Source organism: Choloepus didactylus, chromosome 9 (genome assembly GCF_015220235.1).
Source record: "Choloepus didactylus isolate mChoDid1 chromosome 9, mChoDid1.pri, whole genome shotgun sequence".
Lineage (NCBI taxonomy): Eukaryota > Metazoa > Chordata > Mammalia > Pilosa > Megalonychidae > Choloepus > Choloepus didactylus.
The window spans coordinates 47,730,105-47,755,246 of NC_051315.1; the positions used below are offsets into that span (position 1 = coordinate 47,730,105).

General features: G+C 33.1%; 1 protein-coding gene across 11 annotated transcripts in view; it reads right to left on the reverse strand.

Annotated features, from left to right (window-relative positions):
• Positions 1-25,142, reverse strand: part of BAZ2B (bromodomain adjacent to zinc finger domain 2B) — a 496,556-nt gene that overhangs the window by 343,521 nt on the left and 127,893 nt on the right. For all 11 annotated transcript variants that reach the window (XM_037849039.1, XM_037849033.1, XM_037849042.1 and 8 more), the window contains exon 3: positions 20,592-20,935. The gene's annotated coding sequence lies outside the window, so the exon portion shown is untranslated. The remainder of the gene's footprint in view (positions 1-20,591; positions 20,936-25,142) is intronic.

The following is a 25,142-nucleotide window of genomic DNA, read 5'->3' on the forward strand; positions in this document are numbered from 1 at the left end:
GCCACCCCAAGCTCCAGAGGAACAAAAAAGCAAACAAACAAACACACACACACACACACACACACACACACACACACAAAGTACTGATAAATTTTGATTTATTTGACTACAATGTTAATACTTTTTTAATCTTCTATTTTCTTTCTTCTTAAGCTATCTATAACCACAATTTAGTAAACTCTGCTTTTGTAAACCAAAATGAAGCATTTACTAATAAAACGTGATTCTTCTTACTGACTCTCAAAATTCAGTAACTCTTTAGAATAAGAACTCCTTTACACCAGGATATAATTGGGCAAATTGATTGAGAAACCCAAGTTTTACCTGGAGCTCCATATTTGAGTACAATGTTCACTTAAACGGGCATGGCAATATACTTTTAAGCAACTAATGTTGACATTACTTATGGATCCATGCCTACAAAATTCCTGCAGGAAAACTAGCCTGGCAGGTGGCATACTTGGGTCTAGCTTTCAGGTGGTAAGTAAGGTCACCTCCCGGCAGACCAGGAACCTTAGGAAATTCAGGGCTCATCTGAGGGTCCTTTTGTTTGAATGTGAAAGTGCCATAAAATCTGAATAAGATAGCCTACTAGGGATCCATTTACATAATTCCTCCTAAACACCATCAAAAAAGACAAAAAAGACCAAAAATAGTGAGAGAAATGACATCTTCAAAAAAGCCAGGGAAAATACCAGTACTATGATTCTACACACATGTACCCTAAGAGTACAAGCTGCAGATTTTAGGAAATAAGTGAGAATATTATGAAATGTCCCAACTTGCAGAATTGAGGTTTAAGGGCATGGAAGGCCTTTTAAGAGAGGTAAGGATCACAGAGTTTGGTGATCACACATCAGACAGAACATCAAGGAATAAGTGGTTGAAAGAGACTTACCTTTTGACTTCATTATTTTAATTTTCCTCAACCTGTCATTAGGGTTGAACAGAAGCCAACTTTGCAAGTGATGATCAAATTTACTAAGCCAGCATAAATAAACCCTGATTCACATACAAAACTCATAAACCAAGGGATTACCAGGCAGCCAGGCTTCCCCTACCGTTCCACATGCTTCCTTAATCTAGGGAAATGTTAAAATCAGAAGTAGACTCTCACATACAGAATCACAAAAAAAGTTCTAGGAGGAAACATATCCAAACCATATTTCCTGCTGCCCGGTTAACCTTGCCACTTACCTCAAATCAGCATCTAAACTTCCAGCACAAATCACAAAACAACAGAACTTAGCCTTCTCCATCCACCACCTATTATCTCTCAAGAATTATTCACAGGACTACCCAATCCGAGGCAGACAGGTGTGAGGTCCAGCTTTTTTTTTGTTTGTTTTTTTAAATTGCTCCTGTCTTATTTTCATTCTGAGGTACTATATCAATTTAAACTACTGTCCTACTGTGGTCTATAAGTAAAATCCAAGTTTGTGAATAGGGAAAAGAAACAATAATTGGATTTGAATTGAATACCTTAGGAAACAAACTTTTTGTTTTATGCTGTCTTGTAATCTCTTTAACAACAACCAGATGCAGCCCCCTTCCCCATAATGTCAACACCCCTTTTCAATATGAACAAATTAGGGTGGTCACTGCCTAGACACCCCTGAAGATAAAGAAAGTGATTAAATGAGAGGAAAGGGTAGCACAGATAAGATAGGATTTAACAAAGGATTATGAATACTGAATCTTTATATAATTTTTTTTTTTTAGATGCTAGGGTATTAGAATAGCTAGAAGAAAATAACTGAGATGGTGGAGCTGTAACCTATGACATTCATTGAAATTTGCTCTATAGCTACTTGTTAAATTGTACTTTGAAAGTTATCATCTTTCTGAATATATTTTTTATTTCACAATAAGGAAAGAACTGAAACTGTGGAGCTATAACCGATAACATTCTTTGAAACTACCTATGTAATTTCTTGTTGGGTTGTGCTTTGAAAGTCTTCACCTTTCTGCATATATGTTGTGTTTCACAATGAGGAAATAACTGAAATTGTGGAACTGTAACCCAGGGCATTCTTTAAGATATGCTAACTGCTTGTTAAATTGCACTTTGAAAGTTATCACTGTTATGTATATGTGCTAAATTTCACAATTAAAAAGAAGTATTGAAAAACACATGTAACAAACCAAAAGCCAATATCATAAACAGTGATAAAGTATTAGCAGTAATTTCAAAATCAGGAAAAAGATAAGGGTACCCAATGTTAACATTGATCTGCAAGTACTAGCCAACTTTATTTTATTCTTTACATAGAAGAGGAAAATAAAGTTTCAAATACTGCAAGCAAAGCAGCAAAATTATCTATTTGCATAAGATAGGATTATATATCTGGAAAACCCTAGAGAATCAAATGAAAACAGCACAAACAGCAAGACAGTTGAGTATTTCAATTAACAGTATGAATTCCTCAACAACGTTTTTGGGAAAATGGAATATCTTTTGAGAAAAAAAAAAAAAGCTAAAGATATATTTATAGTCTCAAAGAAGGGAAGGTTTTTTTCTAAGCAAGACAAACCCAGGAGTCAAAAATGAAAAGAATGATTCATTGGACTTCTAAACACTTAACATTTCTTTCTGTATTAAAAATATATCCAAATTAATAATAAGACCCAAACAACAATCTGGGAGAAAAAATTCCATCAGACATATCAGAAAAGGGTCAAGAGTCATAATATATAAAGACTTCCTACCAATTAATATAAAAGAGACAAATTAAAATGGCAGAGATTTATTTTTCACCTAGGAGATCAGCAAGGATAACAGCTTTGCGGTATTCAATGTTTGCCAGCCTTGGTGAAACAAAGCAGTCTTTTACCCTGCTGATGGCCCCATAATTTAGAAGCAATTTGGAGAAATCTGTTTAAAGCATCTGATTTATTAATTCTAATTTTCGACAATTTATTGAACTATTTGAAAAAAGTGCAAGGACAGAGACACTGACTGTAATACAGGATAAGTAAATTATGGTGCTTCTATACAAAGGATTATGAAACTATTTTTTAAAATGAAGTAGGTTAATATATACTGACATGGAAAGATATCCACAACATGCTGACTGAATAAAGTAAGTATAATATACTGCTACTTTTAATTTTTAAAATAACACAAGTACACAACTACGAAATACTGAAAAACATACACTAAGAAGCTAATACTGATTATCTCTTAAGAGTCAGGATTACTCACATATAGTAGCAGCTCCAGATTTCTATAAAAGAGGGATTTAGAAACAGCAATCTGGTTGGAAAGAGGGTAGGGAAGCAAAGAACTTGTCTTGAGGCTAGCTTTGTATAACAAACATTTTTTTTTCAACCTAGATTGCATATTTACTTCCCTTCTCCCCCATACATAACACAACATACTCTACTTCACTGCTACTGAATTACGGTGCTTTTATTTTCTACTTTAGGTACCTCTACATTGTTTGAGGTATTCTGTAGTACATTTCTCCATCAGTTTTTTCATTATGATCCCCCTAAGGAGCCTTGTTAGATATTAGTTGCCTCATGACCCCCGCTATGAAATTTTAATATCAAATATATATCGTATATGTGGTTTATGTACTGTACCCTTTGGAAGACCAAAAACCATTAAAATATGTAAGTTTGCCCCCAAAGAACCAACTTTTGCCCCCTTGAAAATGCATGCTGTAGTAGTCTGAGCCTGACTCTGGAGTCAGACAGCCTAGGATTGAATAGTGGCTCCTCCTGTATGACTAAGGCAAGTTACATAAACTTTCTGTATTTCAGTTTTCTCATCTCTAAAATAGGGCTATTAGTGTCCATTTCATAGGGTTATGAGGGTTAAATGAATTAATATATTTAAAGCACTCAGAATAGTGCCTGAAACATGAAAAACATTAGAAAAGACTTTGTTAATTGGAAAAATTAAAAGGGAGAGAGAGGGGAATGAAGGAGAGGAGAGGAGAAAGGGAGGAGAAAAAAAAATCTGATAATGGCATGCTAGAGCTCGCACATAGTGGCTCCTAAGAGCCAACTGTTACATTTTCAGGAATTTTACAATGAGTTGTTAAACAGTCATTATAAAAAATTAATTATACAAGCTTAAAATTAAATAAATATTAAGAATAAGGTAATAAACACTCAAAATTCACCACTTCCAAATTATTTACTACATTATATTATTATCTATGCTCTTGAGGCTATTTATGAATATTGTATCCGTATGGTGGAAGTACTAAATACACATCTCTTTTTAACTGTGCTCAGGGGCGTTATTTTGGTGTATTGCAATAAGGTGTGTCGGAGTATTTATGCCAAGAAAAAAAGCAAACACTACAAATCAGGGCTCTCCCCACCCCCAACCGAGTTAACATTTACCAGAACACTGAATATAGTTAAAATACTTATATACTTTGACCCAGCAATTCATTCTCAAAGAATGTGTCCTAAGGAAGTAAATCAGAACATGCACAAAGACTCAGGGAAGTCTGACATTATATTTTTCTATTATATATTATATCTTCATTGGAAACAACTTAAATGTCCAAAAATAGAATATTTTAATAAATTACGATATGCTATTTGAAAATATTTAATGACAAGAAAATACTCAATATAATTCAAGTGATTAAAAAAAACTAATAAAGTGAAAAAAACAGAATGCAAAATATAGGCCATTTATGCTTGAAGAATTTCTAATATTTGGAACTTGAACTCTCTGACATTTCTTTCCACAGAAGCTCTAATCTCAAGTATACACACCCATATTTTCTCATTCCCTCTAGTTAAAGTGAAAGAGTACACCACCTTTCAGCAAATATCGGTCAGTCTGACATGGGCTTAGAAGCTGCTTATTTCCACATTATCAAAGAAATCTCTGATTTACAATCTCTCCCCCTGTATCTTCATCAAGACAATCATCTTCAATCCCCACATTACCTTCCCAGAAACTGCCAAGTTTCTTCCCCTTAAAAAAGAAAAGAAAAAAGCTGTTTAAACTCCATGTTTCTATTTCTGTAGCTTTAGCCCGAACTACTCCATTTAAACTATTATAATCAAGGTTACCAATGTCTTTGTCACTTAATCCAATGAATGAATTCTTTTAGTTCTTTCTTACTTTATATCACAGAAGCATTTCACTCCATCATCATGCTTCTCATCTTCATTTTTTTTTTAGGTGTGGGGGGGATTCATGACATGTGTTGTTTATTTATGAATACTTTCAATATATATACATTTCAATAAATATACAACATAAATGAAACTAAGTAAAGGGTAGACTGCAATGACAGAAAATTGGACATCTGAAATACTGTCTCAATGCTTTTCTGTATTTTTCAAAACTTTTATGAATATATTTATAATGAAAAATACACTCTGAATTTTAAAAAAGACAAGTTAAAGGACAATGAACATGGTTGATTATAAGAAACAATAACTAATGAACAAGTTGTAGAGTTGCATATACACTTTCTTTTTGTCATAAGCAAGGCAAATGCATAAATATGATAAGAGAATTTATTTTTTAAAGCTGTAAATTATATTCTCACTATCAATCTGGGTACCTAATATGTAATGCAGTTACTTACCAGATTGATAACCCTATCTTACAAGGAAAAATTATTCAGTATATCTAATACAGTTAATATTTAGAAAGATCCCTATTACAAGAGTTTGAAACAAAACAAAAAAATTATAAAATGTTTTAAAAACTTGACCTTTATGTTCTTTTTGCTGTTATTTTTTATTCTTATACTGATTCTTTCTGATATAAAGAAAATGTTCAAAAATAGATTAGGGTGATGAATTCATAACTACATGATAGTACTGTGAACAGTTGATTGTACACCATGGATGACTGTATGGTATGTGAATATATTTCAATCAAACTGAATTTAATTAATAAAAAGTTGACCTTTAGCTCTCTAGTTCAACATTGCTTATAAAAGATATAGGAAAGTATTCAATTAACATGAAAATGTGGTATAGATAATATTGTTGTTGGGAAACTGTGCTTTAGCATGGACATTAAATGACAGCATGGCTAGCAAAATGGAATGGGGAAAAATTAAATGTCAAAAATAAAAAATGTGAGAAGTGGCGAAGAAGATTTTTTTGAATTTTAAAAATGGTAAGAAACTGTTTTAAAAGATTCTAAGAAATTGACAAGTTAATATTTCACATTTCTGTAAATAAAAAAGATTAAAAAGTAAATATAGTAAATATAACAAAAGGTGTAATACCATTAATACTTAAAAGAATTTATAAGGAGCTTAAAATGGTCACTGTAATCTCAGAAAAACAAATTAAGTAATTCTTTGCCAACAGAATTGGCAAGAGCTAAAAATAATGAAATGCCCCATCCAACCAGGGTGTGATAAAATAGGTATCTATCTTACTAGTGAGATACAAATTCTGACAACCCTTTCAAAAACGAAGTTGGCAATACATATTCACAGCCCTTTACCTAGTAATGGCATTTCTGGGAATTTGTCCTATGAAAATAATGTCAACAACAACAACAAAAAGTATTATGCATAAAAATGTTAATTGAAGCATTATTTATAACAGCGGAAAAAGGGAGAGAAAGAAAGAAAACAATCTATATGCACAACCACGTGCACTACCGCTAGCACACAGGACTATTGGGGCACAAGGGAAGAATCAGATGATTCTGTGGGGAGTAGACAGGAAGATTTTGCAGAACTAACTCTTCAGCAGGATATTAGAAAATAAGCAGGATTTTACCTGGCAAAAGAGAGAGAACATGAATTTCAGACAGGGAACATTATGTGCAAAAGTACAGAGTCATGGAAAGCTACACATAGGGATCCATGACAAATTTGGTATGCCTTTAATGTGTTTAGAACATGCTGCCTCCTACCTGGCTTTCTGAAACCAGCTTGGCAGTGCTATAAACACACAAACAAATACAGGGCAATAAACACAAATACATTTGAAAAAGATAAGGCTAGCTGGGTGTGATTATTTATCTATGAATATCGTGATGAAACAGGAGGGAAGTAGAAGGACTTAAAAAACACATGAGAGTTCGTCTTAAGCTAAACTCACCATGATGTTTAAATGAATGGTGTATTAAAAAGAATATCTAACCACTGGTGAGTGGTAAGCCATAGCCAATCTTACTAGTTCTTACTTTTGACATCTGAAAAGGGGGAATAAGTGTTCAGCAATGTCTAATTATTGTTATGATCACATGAAAAAGATTTAAATGTAAGTTAATATGATCTCCAACCTCCCGAAACCTGCTCAACCCCATTCCTTTAAATTATTATATCCCTCCTATTTATCCTTTTGCTCATTCACACTACGATTAGTCTGGTCATTACTTCCTGAAAACTGGAAATTCTAAGTTAAACCACTGTTCTTTATTTTAATAGCTTCTACTTTTTATTTTTTCAATGGATTGCTTCCAAATTTTCTAAAACAATATTTTTATCATGTTACTCCTCTGCTTAAAAATCTATCAGAAAAAAAAAAAATCTATCAGTTAATCTGAATTCCCCCTTTGACATAATACCATACTAGAGACCAACACTGCTTCTCAGTAAGTCCAACACAGTCATTCCTAGCATTTAAATAGATGGCATATACCAACACATATGGCCAGTGGATTTTCGACAAGTATGCCAAGTCCAAGCAAGGGGAAAACAACAGTTTCTTCAATAAATGGCTTTGGGGAAACTGGATTTCCACATGCAAAAGAATGAAGTTGTACCTCTACCTCATACCCCAAACAAAAATTAACTCAAATTAGATGAAAGACATAAGTATAAGAGTTCAAACCATAAAACTCTTCAAATGTAACAAGGGAAAATCTACATGACCTTGGATTTGGCAATAGATTATCAGATATGACTCCAAAAGCACAAGCAACAAAATAAAAACATAAATTGGGCCTCATCAAAATTTAAAACTTGTGTACGTCAAAGGCCATTTATGAAGAAAGTGATAACTACAAAATGGAATAAATAATTTGGAAAATTTACATCTCATAAGGGTTTAATATCCAAAACATATAAAGAACTCCTACAACTCAACAACAAAAAGACAAACAACCCAGTTTAAAATGGGCCAAGGATTTGAATACACATTTCTCCAATCAAGATATCATATGGCCATAAGAATGTGAAAAGATGCTTGACTCATTAGCTATTAAAGAAATACAAATTTAAACTATGAAGAGATAACACTTCCTACCCATTAGATAGGCTATTATTTTTTTTAACTGAAAATAACAAATGCTGATGAGGTCATAGAGAAATAGGAACACATACATTGTTGGTGGGAATGTAAAATGGTGCAGACACTGTGGAAAACTGGTGGTTCCACAGGAAGTTAATCATAGAATTATCGTATAACCCAGCAATTCCAATCCTAGGTATATACCCAAAAAACTGATAGCAGAGAATCGAACAGATATTTGGACACCAATATTCATAGCAGTATTATTCACATTAGTCAAAACGTGGAAGCAACCCAAGTGTCCAGACAGATGGACAGATAAACAAAATGTGGTATATCCATACAGTAGAATATTATTCAGTCATAAAAAGAAGTGAAGTGCTGGTACATACTATAACATGGATGAAACGTGAAGACAATATACTTAGTGTAAGAAACCAGAAACAAAAGGGAAAATATTGTATGATATCTCTCATATGAAATACTTAGAATAAACAAATTCATAGAGACAGAAAGCAGTATAGTGGTTACTAGGGGTAGAGGGAGGATGAATGGAGAGTTATTGCTAAATGAGTATGAGTTTTGGTTTGGAATGATGAAAACAGTCTGGAAATAAATAGTGGTGCAAGTTATTGTACTTAAGTTAGTGTACTTAATATCAAAGAAATGCTGATTTAAAATGGTAAAAAGGATTTTTCTGTTATGTATATTTTACCACAATTAAAAATAAATTTAGAAAAAAATTCATTTGAAATTACAAGAGGCCCCAAATAGCCAAAACAATCTTGAAAAAGTACAGAGTTGGAGGAATCACACTTTCTGATTTCAAAACTTACTATAAAGCTACAGTCATCAATGTGGTCTGGGCATAAAGATAGACATACAGACCAACGGAATGGAATTAAGAGCCCAGAAATAAACCCACACACCTATAGCCAACTGGTCTTCAACAAGAGTGCAAAGCTCACTTAATGAGAAAAGAACAATCTCTTCAATAAACGGTACTAAACCAATTGGAAATCCTCATGCAGAAAAATGAAGGTGGACCTCTATCTCTTACCATATGCAAAAATTAACTCCAAATTAATCAATAACTTCAATATAAGAGCTAACATCTAAAACTCTTGGAAGAAAACATAGGGGAATATCTCAAAGACCTTGTGTTTGGCAATGAATTCTTAAGACTTTATGCCAAAAGCATGAGCAACAAAAGAAAATATAGATAAATTTGACTTCATCTAAATTAAAACGTTTTGTGAATCAAAGGGCATTACCAAGAGAGTAAAAAGACAATCCTCAGAGTGGGAGAAAATATTTGGAAACCATAATCTCCTAAAAATTCACTATCCAAAATATATAAAGAACTGCTATAATTCAACAACAGAAAAAGACAAAGAACCCAATTTAAAAATGAGTAAAGGGCTTGAATAAACATTCTTTCCAGAGAACATATACAAATAGCCAATAAGCACATGGAAAGATGCTTAACATCATTAGCCACTGGGGGAATGAAAATCAAAACTACAATGAAATACCACTTCACATTTTCCAGGAAGTCTATTATTTAAAATAAAATTTAAAAAAATAATAGCAAATGTTGACTAGGATGTGGAGAAACTGGACCCCTCATGCATTGTTGGTAATAATGTAAAATGGTGCCAACACTGTGGAAACAGTTTGGTGATTCCTCAAAAAGTTAAACACAGAATTAGCATATGACCCAGCAATTCCACTCCTAGGTATATAACCAAAAGAACTGACAGCAGAGACTCAAACAGATACTTGAACACCATGGTTCATGGCAGTGTTATTCACAATAGCAAGGTAGAAACAACGCAAGTGTCCATCAACAAATGAACAATACCCATACAATGGATACTATTCAGCCTTTATAAGGGATGATGTTCTGATATATGCTATAACAATGGATTAACCTTGAAAACTATACTGAGTGAAAAAAGCCAGACACAAAAGGACAAAAATTGTATGGTTCCACTTATATGAAATATCTAGAATAAGCAAATTCATAGAGACAGAAAGTAGATCAGAGGTTAGCAGGGGTCATATATTTGTCGATGCGAGGGGGAAACAAAGAATTATTGCTTAATTAGTAGAGTTTCTGTTTGGGGTAATGAAAAGTTTTGGTAACGGCTGGTGGTAGTTGTGACACAACACTGTAGACGTAATTAATGCCACTGAATTGTACACTTTAAAATGGTTAAAATGGCAAATTTTATTATACATATATAAATGTTACCACAATAAAAGAACAACAAAAATTACATGCCATTTATGTAGTTGAGATTGAGATGCTTATAGCTGGCCTGCATTTAGGAGCCATGATATAGAAAAAATACTATACAAAAAATATTTATATTAAAACATGAGACCTAAACAGTGTAAGACACTCGCACTATGAGAATAATCAAGAAATAGAGTACAACAGAACAGCAGATTCATTGATCATGCCTGGAACATAAGTTCATTGGATGAATGATGGCTATTTAAATTCCTTTTCCTCCCCACCCCCAATTTTTTCTAATAGGAATAATTGAAATTCTGTAAGTTAAAATCACATATGATGAGACTTCACTGTATGTATATTCTTTTTCCCTAAATAAATTACGCACTCATTGAGCATGTGGGTCACACATCTTACTTCTGGGCACCTTGAATTGTTCCTAGTTATTAGGAAATAGATGCTCACTTGATTCCTGTTCTTAATTTAATTATCAATTTATGTAACTAATCACTACTGCCTAATAAGCAGTAGCAGATCACAATGGTACTAAGCATAAGAAACTAATAAATGATTTTTAGCTGTTCCCTTAGGTAACTGTGGGATTATTTTTAGTTCATTTATGAAGTGCTAAGACTACAAATAGAGAAACAAACATGAATTTTTATACAGGTACATGTAATTAATTAAGTTGGTACCTGCTAGACTTCAGCTGCAACATATTAAATGCTACTTGTACAGAATAAAATATTTGTATTAAGTTGCAAAAATTATCTTATTCCACAAAAGGCATCTTTTATATTAAAATAAAAAAGGTCAAATTCAAGGTACTATGTCACAGAGTATTTCATTACAGAAAACAGTGAAATTCTAGTCACAGTCTATTCAGGTTTTTCTCCCCCCTTTTGGGCATGCCCTGCTGCTACCCTTCCATAGCTCATAAAGTACAAAAACATGGATGTGTTCTTTAAATCATATCTTCTTTTTTATAAGTTTTGGAAAGTACACCCACAAACAAGCTTCCTGGAGGGGGAAAGGAGAGAAAAGAAAGCTTTTACCTAATAAGCCAAAATATTACATGTTACCTTCCTGGACCAACTTGTTACTCTTTACACCACCTTCTATAACCCTTCAACTTCATACTTCAAATGCTCCAAGTATTATCATAGATAAGAATTATTTCCTCAAAAAGCTGCTGAAAATATTAATGCCAATGCAAAGGAATTTAATTCTAAAATACTTAGAGCATTAGGGGAAAATTTCTATATATCCAAGAGGCTTTAATTACACAATACACTGCTCCTCTTAAGGAAGTGCAGAAGTATGTTTTAACAACCCTCTCATTATGGAAACCAGAAAAGATAGTAAGTACGGCCTCTCTCTGAACCCAGACACTAGACAGACTTCTATTTTCCCTTATTTCTCCCTTTGACCTCAGAACACACAATCACACAAGAAAATGTAAAAATCTTAAAGTTTTCTTCTAACACATCTCTTGCAAGTAAGTGTTAATCACAATATTACAAATAAAATGAAACAAATTTCACTTAAATATCTTAGTGCAGCAATAATAAATTAGGAAGAACTATAGCTTCTGGCTCCAAGTTTCTGCTGTAACCACTGAAAATTATTGTCCTTGGCCAAAACATTACATAAAAAACCTTTTCGTATATTTGTTTGAAATTTTAAAAAATCTTTCCTTTACTATATTTTTAGTAAAATTTCTATTTTTAGTGGCATTTAACACTGGTGTTATGAGTTTTGTTGTTGGTTTTTGTCCTTATGGATATACCTATTATTATCAATCCAGCCCATCTGGCTGTCTTTTCCATTCACCCAAAGGGACTAAAGAAGTAAAAGTGTTTGAGTTAGAGCCATCAAATCCCCCTTGAACACCAAATAGAGAAAAAGAACAGAGAAGGGATGTCCCCTCCGCTCAGTTTTTTTTTTGCATGTATGACCATGAATTATATTTCAAGAAGAAAAAAAAAACAAAACAAAACATTTACAAAAGCACAAGGAAAGAACCGGGGAGAAAGGAGAGTACAGCTCTAGTCAATCTCACATGAAACAAGATGTGAATGTCTGACAAGAAAAGGCAGTTTTGTTGGTTTTAACCTGACCTCCACAAACAAGTCTACCATGGGAATGGATGATCTGATATTAATTAACCATCCTCTCCAGAGGAAGCTAAGCAGTCAATATTAAAAGCAATGAAATTTTTTTTGGTGGGGAGGAAACAGGTGGGGATGGTGTAACCCCAAAAAGGTTGCAAAACCACTGCAGATACTCAAAGGATCTAGCTTTTAGGTGTTTATCCTAAAAGGGATGCATGCTTTTGTTCTTTTGTTGGATCCTTTCTTCTTGATCTCTGAATATTCAAAGTTGACTCATTCTTCTTGGTCTAGTTTGATGCTACCTAAACCAAAAAGTCTTCTCTAATTGTTCCAACCAGAAGTCATCTTTGTCCTAGAATGAGCTTTTTACAAGTATATTCATAGCTCTTCAAGAACATGCCTGAAGACAGCATTGAATATAAACTTACGAATAAAAAGAGCTGCCCCCTTTTTTGTTATTAATACTAGAACAATACAAGTGTATCAAAAACCTGTAATTCTCCTGTATTGCCCTTATTGAGTCAAATCATTTTTTAAGCAATCACTAAATTTTTTACTGTTTTGCTGGGTTACTAATATTTACAAAATCGAGTCCATTCTTCTTTTTCATTAATATATTTATCTGTTTAATTAATATAATTCTCTGTTGTAATAACAAATGATTGATAAACAAAATCCCAAACCATCATATTTGCCAAAACTTAAGAATTCTTTCCATCTGATCTTTCAAGTAGTAGGGTAAGTGGGGAAACCAGTGTGCTTTGGGTTTTATTTCCTTCTATTTCCTCTGCTTATTCTGTGATGAAATGCTAAAGAGCAAGAATTAACTGAAAGGACAATGGGCAAAACGGAGAGGAGAAAAAAGTACAGAATAACTCACAGATGACTAATAGAACCTCAAATAATGGCAAGTTGACTATGTATATATAAATTATGACCCTATGCAACTCAAAAATAAAACATAATACATCATATTTTATTTAAAAACTTTCATTTTTAAAAAATCTTTGAATTTATTATTAAGAAAAAAATTCACCCTATCAGCTGGATTAAATTTGGGTCATATATTCTGCTATATTACCAACATATTCTGCCACTTGTGAACCCAAGAAAGAGTAAAATGCATTCTTAGGACGGTTCTCAGCCTTGAAGTGCTGAGACCTACTTCATCATCTAGTGTGGGGAAAAACACATGCATGCACATGAAAACCAAACAGTATATTGTTTGGAAAAGCTCTGTATAATGGCATCATCGTAAACTGCTCAGGTATCTGCTTACTTAAACACACACAAAGCAAAGAATATCTATCTCCCTGCGATTCCTACAAAGATATCTGAAATAACATTTAGCATTTTCTCCTCTCCTTTTATTCACAACTGGCAAAATGTAGCTAGACTAGCTTATACCTACCATTTAAACATTATAAAAGCTTAGTTGAGCTTAACATTTCGGAAGTGACACAAAATGCAGAAGACTCTTCATTAGATTCCTTCTAGAAATTTAGAGTAGTTTTATAGTTTTAGGATGATTAGCATTATTCTATTTCATAAGCTAGAAATCCTGTCACTTTTCTACACAATACAAGACATTATTTTACAGGCTAATCACAATCGATAATTTGTTTTGTTTCCTAAAATAATATATAACTAATAGAATATAATTAAAAACATATTTGAATCAAAGACAATTCAGTTATTTATCTATGGGCAAAATCATATACCATAATTTTTTAAGAAATTACAATAGTCTGTAATCTAGATTTTTTTTTGGTGAAGATTAAATATATGACATAAGATATTACTATTTATGCTTGGTTTCATTTCATTTTATTCAGCATTTAGTTTACACTGAATATTTAAAATTGAAGCTGTTCTATGTTGCAAACACAGATAAAACAAGGAGCTTCAGTAGCAGCAGTGACCAGATTTTAAATTGCAGGTAGATCAATAATAAAAAATATATATATCCAACAAGCACAGGCTTCATGTGCGAGCGGAATGGTTTATAATAGCTTGCAAATGACTATGAGCTTGCTGTAACCAGCTGTTCTTAAATTATGAATATGCAACCAATTCATGTTAAAGCCACATCCCAGCACTATTTCTACAGAGAAATCCCAGTAGTTTTGCTTGTTCTACGTGTTAGCTCTGTTAAGGATACAAATAGCAGTAAGCTTCTGAACAAATAGGACCAAACTATTGGCATTTCATGCAGTAGGTCCATTATCACAGCAGGGGATGTCAATCATTGGTACATTCCTATAACAACTCAGGCAATATGACAATGATCTTGTAGGGAAAGAAAAATCAAAATCTGCAGCATACTCAAAGTCCTTTTGACAACCTAATGCTTTCTTACTTTAGCCAATCAGATTGTCAGACCTGACCTACTAGAAGACTTGCATAAAGCTTCAAACATTTAAAAACATCAATCATAAAAACAAAGACAAGACATTGAATTATACAGTATTAACCTCCAGGGTTTGCATACAAAGACCTTAGATTTATTTATGTCCCAGCGAGTTAAGAGCTTCAGTACACCGTTCTTTACACCAAACTGACTGCCAATTTGATGAAACTCTCTGCCCTCAGCAGGAGTGCACCATCTTTGATTAATGAGTGCATGCTTGTGGAAAAGTGTTAAGAAGAGAAAACAGGAAAAACACACAATTATGTCTACACATAGCTGAAGTACCAATGTAATAATTATCTTCAAACTAAATACTTTTTCTTACATACACATGCACAAATTCACACACACAAAGTTAGTAAAGGTTCTAATCTATATATTTCCTTCATTATTATTCTGTCTCTAATAATTGATGATTTTCATTTGAATGAAAGGAATACAAAAACCCAGGTACAAGCCAAATATCATAAATGGTAACTATTTCAAAAGCATTAATTTTCTTTTTTAAAACAAACTGAAATATCTTACTATGTATAATTTCAAAGTTAATATGGTCAACAGAAAAAGTTATGAATGAAAGTTTGAACTTTTTTAATTCTTGTTCAGAATTATCTTCCTTTAAGGAACCAAAACCTACAAATTCCTGCTTGAATTGTGAGATTCTTATTTTACACAGTAAATAATATTATATTATCTCTAGAACTGGATTAATCACTGAGATTTCCTTAAAAAAAATAATCTACATTTAATGTACAACTAAATTTACCATAATTTGGGTTATATGTCTTAAAAGCTGAATCAAAGACTAAGGTAATAAATGTTTGTTTTTTGTTTTTTAAAGAATTATATGACTATTACATAAAAATGATTGAGAAAGCAAATTTATCTACATTTAAATCTTAGTTTAGTCTCAGGGATATATAATCTATTTAAAAGGAAAGCATCTCTGTAAACTTATGATCTCAGGAAATCTTAATTTGGAATCACTAAGAAGTATATTACAAGTGTTTAAAATTTGTATATACTGTATAAAAAGTCTTTCTAATGGAAATTAAACTCAGTAAATTGTATACTCTAATCACTGATTTCACATTTTAAATATTTATTTTTAAAAAGGCAAGATATTTCATTTTAAATGTTATCAATTTAGTGCTCTTTCAAGAATTGTTTAAATGTCTAATGTACTTTAAGATTTAAAAATTAAAAATCAATAAATATTAGACTAGAAAAGGTTTCTTCATCTAGTGATAAACTACATTCTATCCTTAAATCCTATCATCTTAAAATTTTCTTACAGTAATGTTTTTAAAATATGTTTTTGTCTGTGGGGATTATCAACCTTCATTCTTCTTTCCTCCTGTCCATTCCCTCTACCTCCGAAAAATCATGCAAATAATCTGAAAAAGTAAAAAACCCATAAGCACCAATGGGATACTCTAACACCATTTCAATAATAGTTTGGAAGTTGAAACTACCAATAAAAGTTACTAGAACAATAAAAATATATTTTCAATTTTTAAAATAAATAAATGACTACTTACAAAATACTTTACATCATAGATTATGTGATTTAGTATTATTTTGGCCCTTTATCAAGGAAAATTAAATGTAAAACTTCCTATTTTCTCAATAATTCTTTCCTTTTCTAATTAAGAAAATAATTCTGCAACAAAAGTTTAAAAACACATTTAACCAAATGAGTCAATACTTATGAAATAAAGCACAGTATTTTTAAAACCTCATAGTATGAAATAAATTTTAAATAATCAAAAACCCCTTAAAATACCTAACTAGATAATCTAATTAATCCTTCAGAAAATCAACTGTATTAAAAATCACTAAACCCTGATGATATAATTTCATTTAGGGATAAAAATTACCATTTGGGCTAAGTAGTATTTCTTCTTTTGGTAGTTTTAGCCAGGATTAGGTAAACAACTCAGAAATGACAACTTAAAATCTCTTTGAGAAATATTTAAATCTAAAAGTAATCAAGTTTCAATATACACTTTCACTAATTCAAGGATATAAGACAGAAAAATTTCTTGCAACTCTGATATCCTACAACTTGTATAGTAACACAAAAGTAGCAACAAAGACATTAACAATTGCAGTTCAAGCTGAGAGTGACTGTTCTGTTTTAATTCAATGACACCACTAATGGCTTCTTAGCAGCTCCATGAAATCAACCAGCTGTCAAGTTGATGCATCAGAAGGAACAGTCATGCACTCCCATAAGAAAAAGCAACACATCAGGATGTTTGGCAAAACATCTGCTCCTTTACACTGCAGTTCTATAATAAATGTGCAAACAAAGAAATGGGAGAAAGGGCAACAGAATTAAAATTCCAAGGTTTCCATTACAGTTTTATATGCATTTTAAATGAATGACTTGTAAAAATAAAAACAAATTTCTGCCAAGTTGAATATTTTAAGTTCTAATTTTTCAAAAAGCTAAACACTCAAATTCTTTTAGAAAGACAAAAACTACATTACAAACTTTACATTTTTAAAATTGAGAGTAAAATCGTTTGAATAATGTTATGTAAAAGACTCAAAAAGTAATACAAATATAACCTTCCTTCATTTAGTAAGTATTTAGTAAATATTAAATTCTAAAAACAAGCGTTTCAAAGATTGAAAATTCTAAAAATATTTTTCATTAGCTGTTTAAAAGAGTAAATGTTGCTATAGTTCAGCACCAGTTTAACATAAGAAAAGTAAAGATATTTTTTATATTCTAAAATATGTACCTCTTCCTACTATGCCACAAACATATGAACACAACAATATTAAGTTCTCATAAATGACTGTTTTTAAAGCAAAATAACTTGATTTCCTTAAAAAAAAAAAAACTCAATTGTCACTGCAGGCTTAAAATAATTTTACATTCAACCACTCATTTCAAACTTATGTAAAATCTTACCTTTTTTCTATCTGAAACACACAAATGCCTTAATGTTGTCTAAATTACTATGTGGCACTGTGACGATAATATGCATAATGTTTACAATAGGTATGAGACATCAAATGTACTTAACTACCATTTTCTTAAACTGCTCATCCTCTGTTGCTCGCCATTTATAATCTGCCAAATCTTCTAGTCTTTTGTTGCGTGTATAATTTAGAACCATCTGTTCTATGTGCTTTTAACTATTTAAACATTTTTCATCTACGTACAATTCACATAAATTGCAGACATGCAGTTAAGCTTTCTTTACAGCATTTTACACAAAGCAAATTCTTAGATAAATAGCAAATAACACCAAAGAAGACTGCAACATACATAAAAACATATAGCACATACCACATAAGATTTTTGTGCTAGACAAACCTTCTCAATGCATTCAGAATTGTTTCTATTAGCTCTTTTGAGTTAACTGTAGTCAATGTTTTTCCCCAACCCAGAAGACAAAGAGTATGCAAATTAAATACAGACAGTTTCATGTTCTTGTTAGAAGAGAAGTAAATATGCTGACTGAAAATGACGACAGGAGACAGAATTCCACGTCTCCATTCAATTTACAGTGCCTCTTATTTATATACGAGTCCATGTATCATTAAGTTTGGTCATGTGATCAGCAGAACTTTTGTGAGGTGGGAAACTATTTTAGAGAAGCAAATTAAAAGAACGCTGGTTTTTATTGTTTATATTTGCGTAAGGGCCGACAGAGAGTTTATAAAGCCAGAGGTTACAAAACATATTTTTAAATCAATTCTGCCTTTTAAACACTAATTACATTTTTGCCAATCGTTTGACATAATATTTGCTGCTAAATTTTAAAAGTATCCAGTATCTCCAGATAGTCTCAAGAGTTAGCCGTTTAAATAAACTCGGTTATATCTCGTCAAAATGTAAAGTAATAGGTAGAACTCAGAATATTTAATTGCAAATTGGGAGCTAGATAATCTAAAGTAAGTAGATGTAAAATTAACCAAGCTGATTAAAGAAAAATTTACAGCAGAGTGGAGCAAAAAATTAATATGCTGATTAGAAAAACATTTGAAACCTTCAAAGAACAGAAAAAAACTAGATGAATACGAAATGCCACAATAAAAGTTTATACCATTTTTCTGCATAGAATTTCCCACCTGTTACGAAAAACAGAAAAATGTAGACTTTGAGGATTCATTTTGAGAGCAGAATACGCAACACAACTTGTCCTTACATTTAAGTTACATAGTCTTTTAAAACAGGAAAAATAATAAAGCGAAAAAAACCACTCCTGGGAAAATTGCTCTGTAAAGTTTAAATGACGTCACTGCCCCCCCCCCAACATTCCCTAAACTTTGAGCCTTATGCAGACACACTTTTTGCCTTTTCAAGGCTTCCTTCCCTTCCTCAAAAATAAAAAAGAGAGACCTGGGAATAAAAATTGCCCAAGATGGCGAAACGCTTGTTGTTTAGAGGGCAAGGGGAAAAAAATGGAGGATATTGTAATATACACAAAGGGATAAATTTCAACTCGGCCAAGGACTGCAGCTGCTTCTCTCTTTATAAGGAAACAACACACAAAAGAGAAATACAGAAAGAGGAAGAAATAGAAAATTTCAAAGCAGCAGGTCCAGCTCTCGCTCTTCAAACATTTCCTTTTCCAAACCCCAATTCTAGGGCTCGTGGAACTACTTTAAGCCGCGAAAGGAAACGGAGGGGAAGCGACAAGATTAAAGAAGAGGGAAAGCAAGAGTTGAGAACTGGCGGTCGTTCCCGGAGGACTGTTAGATGAGAGGCCGATTCACGGACATTACTGTAAGAGAGGCAGTGCTCCTCTAACCTTCTGTGTACTGAAACAGATCTTCGCAGGTACCCAGATCTTTTCCCACCTGGGCGCCCACCCCTTCCCACCTCAGCTCATTTTCTGCAAACTCTTGAGCTCTAAGCTACACCCCGAGAGAGGCCCGAATGGGGGGAGGGGAGGTGTTGGCAGGCGCAACTAATCAGTTCGGGAGGCAACAGGGGGCGGAGGCAAAAAAGGGCAGCAATAGGCGCAAGGGGGGTGGGGGGGGGGGATATCTTGAAACTACCCCGGCGCAGAGGAGGGGGGAGCCGCGGATATTCTGGGGGTAGCAATGGCAATCGCAACAGTGCCTGAGGTTGTTTTTTAAGAAGCAAGGCTGTGGCGATGACCTGAACACTAGATGCCTGAAAGGAGGAAGGAAGAGACACGAAGACAGGGAGGCCGAGAAGGGCGCCCGGCACAAAGGAGGCCGACTCGCGGCGGCAGCGCCTACCGGCGTCGGGAGAGGCGCGGCGGCCAGGCTGGGAAACACGGCCCGCGGCCCTACCAGACTGAAGTCCCGCACTGGCAGCTAGGAATAAAGTTTACATTCTCCTGAGACCGCACCCCCCTCCTCCCGCTTAGGACCGCAAAGCTTCACGTCCTCCTCCCCCAAACTCCATTCGGGACCCTGAGAACCTCCCCAGCCTTCCAGCCTCACAACAAAGACAGACACACCGATCGACGAGGGTAAACAGCGGCGGCAGGGCAGGCAGAACGAGCGCAGCGAGATGAGCAACTCCGGAGTCTTCCTAGCTCACAGGAGCGTAGTTTCTCCTATTCGGTTTCAACCGACTGTTAAAAGACCTGGGATTTTCATCTTCACCCGCACTCCTGAGACCCGAAGATTTTTAACTCACCTTTACTTTCGAGCTGAGAGTTGCGGTAGATGGGGTTTGTGCCTTCCCCAGATGGTTGAAGGTTACGATTTTTGTTTTTGGAAACCGCACCACCTCCTTATTTCTGTTATTTCTGCAAGAAAAGTATAGAGTTGGAGTGGAGGCGAGATCTGTGATCGGGAAAGCCTTTGCCTCCCTCCTTCTCCGTCTTCCGCCCCTCTCGCTCTGATTAGTTCCTATCCAGCAGGAGATGATTCTTCTCAAGGTTTGTTCAGCAGCTTCACTTCTAGGCGAAGGCTTCATGAACCAAGTGACGTCAACCAACAAGGCTTCTCTCTCTCCTCTCACTCTAACAATGAAAGTTGCTGTTAACAAGGGAAAAAAGAGAGAGAATTGTTTATACCATTTCAGTTCCAATAATAAATGACCTATCAGCTCCTAAAGGATCCAAGGGAGGGGTTTGCGCATTCCTTCCAAGAATACTGTAGCTTTGCGTTTGTACTGTTCCTTACCCCAGGAAAAAGTTGAGAAAGTTACATGTTTTGTTTGGCTTTTAAAAGAAGAGAGGATTGAAAACAATTTCTAAAAAAAAAAAAAACTAAAACTGGAGAATAGGGAGCATAGGTTAACCAACTCCAACTAAACTTTTTGCCCGTAAACTCAAAATTTGGATATGCTAACTAAACTAATAATGCCGAGAATCCGTGGATTAGCAAGATGTTCCCGGAATAAAACGCTACTGCTCTTCCATGGTCAAATTCAGTTGGCAATAATGTTTATGCACTGAGTTAAAATTTTAAAATTTAAATGAAGGCCATTAAATCGTTTTAAAATTATATGTAAAAACTTTAAAATAATCTCGATAGTATTTTTTATATCTGAGAGATTAAACATAGATACTGTAGGAACTTAACACTTACTTAAAAATTAAGAGTAACATCGGTGGCCCATTGCTCCAACTTTAAATCACACGTATGCTATTTGTCTATCCCCAGGATCGTTTCCAACGTTTTTTTACCCTTCCATTTTTTCCCCCATTTCCCACTTCATGCAACCAAAGTTAACCTGAAAGTAACTTTCTCTCCTGCACCCTCTCCCCACAGAATAGCTTCCTAAAATTTGAGTATTTAAAAAAAAAAAATCCTTAACCTTGATAACACTCTTATCCAAGAAGATAAGTAATTTAAAAAATAATTTCAGTGAGGTACTTTCCTTCAAATACATTAAATTCTCAAAGTTCATATAATTAAATATTGCATAATTTAATTTTTCACTGTGACAAGTGAAAATTAAGCTAGAAAATAATTAGACGATATAGGTATATTTTATAGACATAGATGGAAAAATGTATCTTAAAAGGTGCTATTGTTTTATGTTTCTTCTTCAGCCACTGGCTGTGATTTTAATTGTGCTGGAGGATCTTCATTAGTATTAACACATGGGGAGATTTCACAAAGCTGCTTCATTAGGAAAAAAAAAAAAGCCTGGCAGACTAGGTCTTTTTTGCATGCACTGAGAATGTCAGCCTACCTCGGTCATTTGTAACATAATAAGTGCAAGTACAATGATTGCAATGCAAGAGCAGTGGGGGAAGGGCAGAAATACTGCCTGTCTAATAGGGATATCTGAAAAGAAGGGTGCTCATTACATGGTAAAATATATTCTAAAAATTAGTGAAGATGATGTCTCAGGAGATTGATGCTAAATAAATTAATGTGCTGATATGTTTTTAATTATTATTTTTGTAGTTTATTTCATTTTCAGGTTTCACATTGAGCAGCAAAGCTGTGCTAGCACTTATTGATTTTTTTTCCCTGCTACATTCCCGGAATACAGATTTTAATCATTTCACTACACTACACGTTAGTAATTTCATTAAAAACTGGAACCTTCCATCCCCAGAAAAGCATTTAATTTCAATGACATACAATTTCTCTCTTAGCAGCAAACCATCTCTACAGTAAAAGCTGGCCTAAGGTTCAAATGCATAATTTAATCCTGAGTTTTCCATGCTTTGCATTACTTTGAAGCTATAATTTGAGTAACTACCTAATAACTGTAATAAGGACAATAATTTCCTTATAATATATTATTAACTCATATTTAATTAACTCAGAGGCCAAACTCTGTACATATATAATGAGGTCAATAGGTCTGCAAGCTCAGAATTTACTAATAATGTATGAGAAGCAAAATGTAGATTAAAATATAAAGATGAATGCTACTTTTAGGTGTTCTATACAAACTAACATGCAAAAAAGCTCATGCACTTCTCCATAAAGGTAATCATTACTTAAATAAATCATATTTTTAAATACTTGTAATTAAACAATGGAATCCACTGTTACTTCTATATACAATTAAAGTATTATAATATTAATGTTTTAAACAATCCATTACTCATACTTTGTCTAGTGACACTAGAGTTACATACAGAGTTAAAACCTAGAGTTTCATATCCTTTGAAATATTTAATTTTCAAAGAATAAGGAAAAAAAGGGTTGGAATCAGTTTAGGTTTTCATAACGATTTCTCTTAAAACATTTCTCTTGAAATAAAGTTTTACATAATAGTTTCAATAATTAAGAATATATGCTTTACTTAAATATTTTAAACAATATATGAGAAAGCATGGTTTAACATTTGGTTTCAATAATATTTTGAAATACTTTTGGGGTTGGAGATGGAACATTAGTTTTCCAAGCAATAGGGATCATAAGGACATGCAATTTACATTGCCTGATTTTTAGGGAAGAAACCTATGGGGGAAAAATTGACAATAAAATTCATTAATTTAAATTGTGGAAATATGTCTAATCAACAGGAAAAAAAAAAACAAACTTTTAATCACTTTAAAATGATTAGGTACTATGTAAACTCATATTAAACTTTCACATCATTCTCCCTTAGTGATTTAGAACCATAGTTTGAAAAAATTTTTAAATAGTGTGTGTATATATATATATATAAAATTTCAAATTTAAATATACAACACAAAGTTTTCTTTTCCTTGAGTATATGATGAAGTCACAACAAAATAAGCCTTACTGTCAAAAGGTTGGAATAAAACATAAAAATAATGGTAGTGAAAAATATGATTTTCATGTCTTTTTATAACATTTAAAAAATATATTTTTATTATCCTCAGGGCTCTTTATAAAGTTCGTGATATATAAAAAGATGAAATAAAGTTAGAAATCAATACTTAAAATAGTTTGTAAATGAAAAACTCATAGACTACTATCTGTAAAACGAGTTTCTATATTACAATAAAAACAATAAATGCTTTACTTTTTATATTAAAATATATCTTTAAAATATTTGGGGGTTATTTGGTAATCCAGATATATTAATTATCCTATTTAATCTATACTTTTAAATTGATTTTTTAAAATAATGGTATACTACAAATTGAAAACTGGATTACTCCAAGTATTTGATAAACATTTTACTATGAAGAAATTGTTTTCAATTTATTTTCCAGTATGACTCCCTCCCTTTTTTCATGTTATCAGTTTCAGAGATTTAATCATTTCAGAGATTACAACATAATCATAGAGTTGAGGGAAAAAGAAGAGAAAATAATTACTATACTTTTTAAATAATTTGGCTATCATAGTACTGTCTTCTATCCTAGGTTATCATCTAAAGTAGTACTTCATTGTGTACAAAATTGTGAAAGAATTTAATGATCAAGCAGTTTTTTTTGCCAATTTTACTGATAATTAATTTTGAAATTCTAAATATGACATATACTATCCACTGATTAATTATGCCACAACTATGGACTAAATTGTTACACTTTTTCTATAAAACAGCATCTATTTTTAAAACCAAGACAGAACTTCTTAGATAGGTAGATATATAGAGGTAAAGATGGATAGATATCTAATTTATAAACATGGCTTTTATACATGGTTTGTCAAAGAGTAAGGAACTGCTAAGTACAGAGAACAAAGTCTAGGAAGGCTGACTACAAAAAGCAAAATGAACAAGAGATCTCAATATAGAACATGCTGGCTATTCTCATATTTTATTTCTGTTTCAAACAGTACAGACGAATGAAGCTTTATTTTATTCACTGAACATTTAAGTGCTTGCTATATGCTGTGCTAGAAAAACATGAAAAGCTCACATTCTAGTTGATGTTGAAAGTGTGAAATTACTGGGAGATTTGATACTCATATAAATCACATTATAAAGATAAAGTAAAAAAGTTATGTGAGCATAAAGAGGATGGGGCAACTAATTATGAATGGGAGACTAAAAACAGCCTTATCAAAAAGATACCATTTGAACTGCATCTCAAAAACTGAGAGCTAATGAGGCAAATAAAAGGGGTGGTGGGTGGTTTTGAAGTGCAGAAAACCATAAGCATAAATACACAGAACTACTAAATCTGGTGTCCATCCACTAGTGAGAAATTCAGTATAAGAGCAATATTCAATGTGAGGTGTAGAAAGGCAGGGATTAACGCCAGAAAAGGAGGCTGGGATCTCAGAATAAAAGGCCTAATGTGCCAAGGTAATGTGGTTGAATTTATCCTGAGAGCCAATAAAGGTTAGCAAAGGA